This window comes from Momordica charantia (genome assembly GCF_013281855.1).
Source record: "Momordica charantia cultivar OHB3-1 chromosome 4 unlocalized genomic scaffold, Mcharantia_2.0 BLBB01000004.1, whole genome shotgun sequence".
NCBI classification, from domain to species: Eukaryota; Viridiplantae; Streptophyta; class Magnoliopsida; order Cucurbitales; family Cucurbitaceae; genus Momordica; species Momordica charantia.
The window spans coordinates 15,794,559-15,799,700 of record NW_028275162.1 but is presented as its reverse complement, the minus strand read 5'-3'; the positions used below and the strand labels follow the sequence as shown (position 1 = coordinate 15,799,700).

Below are 5,142 nucleotides of genomic sequence, written 5' to 3'. Positions count from 1 at the left end.
AGCCAAAACTCCAGCTGGATCTTGCTTCTTTGGTGCTGCCCTAGATCTTTGCGAACACCATAGTTCGTTGTGTGAAGCTAAGTCATTTAGGATGTCAACTATCTCGTTGAATGTCTTCTTTGTAAAGGCTCCGTTGGCAGCATTGTTTAGCATCATCTTAGTAGGATGATCTAAACCTCTAAAGAAATGTTCTATCTGGATGCATGCCGGCAAGCCATGGTTCGGACATTTCCTGATTAGTTCTTTAAATCTCTCCCACACCTCGTGAACAGGTTCACGATCATACTGGCTAAAGGAGATGATCTCCTCTCTGATATCAGCGTGGCGAGTAGGTGGGAAGAATTTTGTTAAGAACTTCTCCACTAACGACCCCCATGTGGTGATGGATCCCGGTGGAAATGCATTGAGCCATGCTCTAGCTTGGTCCTTCAAAGAAAATGGAAAAAGTGTTAGTCTCAGAGCATCGTCTGTTATACCAGGTAATCGAAATGCATTTGCAATTTGAATGAATGATTTCAGATGATCATGTGGATCCTCATGTTCCTGCCCTCCAAAATGTCCAATTGTCTGCAACATTTGGAACATCATTGGTTTAAGCTCAAAGTTTGCGTGGGCTGGAATAGGGTTGACTATCCCTGAATCAAAGTTCTAAAAAGCCGTGGCGGCATATTCTCGCATTGCCACGTCTCTGTTGTCCGCCATCTGGATATGGTTGAATTCATCATTTCTTGCATGATCCCTCATATTACCGTTAACAGCAGGTGGATCAACCGGATCACGAGGTGGAATATCTGCCATTGATGTGCTCGTACTCTCTACCTCACTTTCAGGACTGATTTCACCTTGTCTCTCTTTTTGCTTTTCTAGTTGTTTTCGAAGTCTTTGCTCCTTTCGAGTTTTTCGAAGGGTCCGCTCAATCTCAGGGTCAAGGGGTAGAAGAAAAGATCTTGTGCTCATGCACTTTAACTTACCCTTGTGAGATAAACGACCAAAAATATAGAACAAAAACAGTGGATGGAAATTACACCCAACAACAATTCACAAAAATAAAAACTAAAAGAATTTGAAAATAATTTTAAAACTAAAGTCCCCGGCAACGGCGCCAAAAACTTGACTGGGTGTTTATGCTGAACGCACGCACTAAGCGTGGTAACAATTATATAGATGCAAGCGCACACCTGTCAGAGTAATATAAAATAGATGGAGTATCCAAGTATCGATCCTCAAGGACTTCTAAATAATTTCCAAACTCTAAAGTTTTAAAGAATAGTGAATGTTGAAATGAGTGATTCTTGTAAAATGGTAAGTGGTCACAAATAATGGTTTTGGATTTGGGATTTGGACTTATAATGATAAAACCTAGCCCGATTTACTTCAAGTTAGCCAACAAAGAATCAAGGACATGCTAAGGATAATATGCATTTTACTTTAGAAACTAACGACTACGCTTCTCACTTTACTTATGTCTAAGCAAGTTCAAAGTCCTAAGACATTCCCTAATATGTCTATTATGAGATATATCTTAGTTTTAGGATGGAAATAGTCGCAACCTCGGGTTAAGGTCCTATGTCTAGGCTACTTAAGCGGAACCCTTATGTCTAAGGCGCTCCTCTCCTCGGTTTAACCACTCAACAATGCAAATAAGCAACCTTTTCAGTATTGACTTGTTAAGACTTACAGTGGCCTTCTCTAAATCCTAACTTTTTGGGAAAACATGTTGAGCAATGAATGGAAAGCAAAAACACTACCTCTTAGCAACCCTTTTTAGACATAAAAGGCTAACTATCCATAACCGGGCTAGAGACGGGAATTTAGAAAGACATATTGAAGAAAATACAGCAAGTAAAACGGTTGAATGTGGAATGCATGTGTGAAAAACAAAAGTTAACTAACGGAGAGTTTTTATCGGGATTGAGAGCTTCGCCCTTCTCTTTCAAGCAAGGGAGAGTGTCACGTGCTCTTTCCTCCAAAAACACAACTCTCTTAACTAAAAATAAAGTAAAGGCAAAGGGAAGATAAGCAAAGTGCTAGATTTTTATATATTTGAATAAATAGTAAATAACTAAGTACAAATGGAAACAAAACAAAGCTCAATAAAAGAATGTAAAGTACTCGGGATTTAAAAACCAAAAGCAACTAATGAAAGCAACTCAAAAGTACTTAGAAAGCAACAAAGAAACACTAAAAATGATCAAGAGAAGGAAGCAAGGCTTGATGATTTTGGTGGAGAAGTTTCTGGAATTTATAGCTGTGCAGAATTGGTTAGGTAGGTCCTAAAACGATGGTGAATCACCCATTTCCAACTCTTTTGACTGACCAAATCGTGCTCAAACTGATAGTGGAACACTTCTTCTACACGTATGCATCGGTTGGAACCACCAAAACGCATTGGAAGACGCGTTTCATTAAGGGCAAAGTTGGAAGAAAAACTGTTTTTCTGCAGGCACGCAGGCGCCTGGCGCCTCCCATGAAGCTTTTTTCGTCTTTTTGCTTCTTTTGATTAATTTGCACTCCCAAATGGTCCTAAAATGTCATAAATACAATATAAGCCAACCACAAACCATAATATATGAATTTTGCATGAATTGGAACTCAAACGACCGAGAAAAATCCGAAACAAAGCTGAAACATTGTAAAAACAGCATCTAAAACCTTCTTTTTACGCATGTAAACAAGCGTAATCAAACACCATGCTGAATAAAGAAAAATCACTTAGCTGACATGAGCATACAGAATGATCGTAGAAAGGTAGTAAAAAATGAAAAGACAGAGGATACAATCTTGAGGAGATCATAGAGCAAGCATATTCACCATTCGTGGAAGAGATAATGAGATAAAATATCCCTCCAGAGTTCAAACTTCCTACTCAGCAGTACGACGGCTCAACAAGTTCTATTGATCATCTCGATGCGTATAGAGAATGGATGGACATCTATGGGATGACAAAGGCAATCAGGTGCATTGTATTCTCTTTCACATTAACTGGCACTATCGGCGTTTAGTTTCGACAATTAAGAAGAAAATCAATCTTCATCTTCAAAAAACTGGCCAGGGCATTTGTCTCGCAATTCGTTGGAGGCTATAATAGGAGCCGACATGTGACCTACCTCATAACCATAAAACAAGAATCAACTGAGCCTCAAAGAATATGTGGCTCGCTTTAACGAGGAAATATTACTAGTCAAAAATCTTACCGACGGAATCTCACTACTTGCTTTCATATATGGCGTAAGAGATAAAGAGCTATCATTCTCTTTTAGAAACAGAGCTCCAACAACCTTCACTGAAGCATTGAATCGAGCTCAAAACTATATAAGTGCAAAATAGCTGCTCCATTCAAAGTGGGGTCTCAACCCAACTCGAGACGACCACTAATAAGATCAACGAGACCCTCTAAACAAAATATACTCCACTGACAGTCTCGTTCGAACAAGAGTAAGAGGAGAGCAACGAGTATTGCGATAATACTACCACACTACTTTGATTAGAGGCCACGGGACAGCTCGACAAACATGCATTACAAGATAGTATTTAGTTTCTCTCACCCTATTTATGGTTAATGATTGAATAGGTCAGGTTTAAATTTTTAATAACAGCTTATATGTTAGCATAGGACAGGTTTTCTTGTTATTGTTTTTTTTTTTGCTTCAAATTATTTTTGATTGAATGTTTTAAAAAATGTTCACTTATTTATGATTAATTGAATTTCAAGCATCTAAGATCTAATTAATACCTTATTACTTGAAAAAATATTATTTATTCTAAAAGAAATCCCCTCAAGTGGGGGTCAGGTGAGTAACAATGGTCAAGGAACTCGAACTGGGACATATCTAGAAGTAGGTCGATAAGCTAGAAGCCAGTCAACGAAACCGAGGAAGAGAATCCCAAAGGTGCTGAAAAAGGCATGCGTACAGGCCTACTAAGGTTGAAACATAAAGTAGGCAAGCCACACCAATCAAGGAGACCTAGGGTATAAAACCATTTGGCAAAAGCCAAAATAGGTTAGAAACCCAAGGGTACTGATTAAACTCGGGGTAAAAAACTGGCAGAAGCCCAATAGGTTAGAAACCCAAGGGTTCCAATTAAACTCAAGGTATAAAACTATTGGCGAAAGCCAAATGAGTTAGAAACTCAATAGTAAACCCAAGGATATAAAACAATGGGCAAAAGCCAATCAAGTTAGAAACCCAAGGGTGGTACCACTGACCAAGTTAAAAGTTAGATCCCAAGGCTAAAATCTAAACGGTTAAAACTAATAGTATAGTTGAGCCCAAGAGACTTGATTGCAGCAAACTATGTCAAAAAAGTATGGAGCTAGGAAAATCAATCCATGAAACGACAACCGACAACGACAAAAGGGTATCGATTAGACTTAGGGTATAAAACCATTGGAAAAATCCACATAGGTTGGAAACCGAAGAGTAAACCCTGGTGAATAAAACCATGGGCTAAATCTGAACAGGTTAGAAACCAAATGGTACTATAGCTAGCCCAACTAAAAGTTAGATCTCAAGGCAAAAACCTAAACAGTTAAAACGAAATGTACGGCTAAGAAGATCAGTCCGTGAGATGACAACCAACAAACGACAAGAGAGTAAGGGGACTATTCCATAAAACAGCCTTTCATGGAACAGCCAATCGACAAGTACTCTCAATATAGAAGACCTAACATTTTGTCTTCTATGTTGAGAGTTGGGGCAACTGTTATTGGGAAATAAATGAGATCCAGCTAGGCGAAATCGGACCCGAAGAAAGCCAAGAAATGGGCTCAAACCAAGAAAGGGGGCCGGTACCCAGCAACCCAAGCCGACCCTGGCCGATCAGGCCTCGGTGCCGAGGAGGTCTCGGCACCGAGCAGTTCTCGGTGCCTCATTCGAGAACCCTAACGATTCATTCCTAACAATGCCACCTTGAATCTTGAATCGACCTTTAGCCCACAATGAAATTAATGGGGCCGAACATCTAGATTTCCTAGATGTATGAGGATTCCACTTTTGTAAATCCTAAAGATATTAGGATTCGACTTCTGTAAATCCTAAAAAGATTATGATTCGACTTCTATAAATAGAAGAGTGAACAAAACCCTAGAGCTATGCTCACAACACCCTACACTTCAAACTCAACTACTCAGATTCTAACTTA

The 5,142-nt window shown here is 39.2% G+C and overlaps 1 non-coding gene across 1 annotated transcript; it reads left to right on the top strand.

Moving 5' to 3' along the window:
* The first annotated feature begins 211 nt into the window (after positions 1-211).
* LOC148211922 (small nucleolar RNA R71) lies at positions 212-318 on the top strand. The gene has a single exon (XR_015790595.1). It is a non-coding gene; the product is annotated as a small nucleolar RNA R71 (small nucleolar RNA).
* The last annotated feature ends 4,824 nt before the right edge of the window (positions 319-5,142 follow it).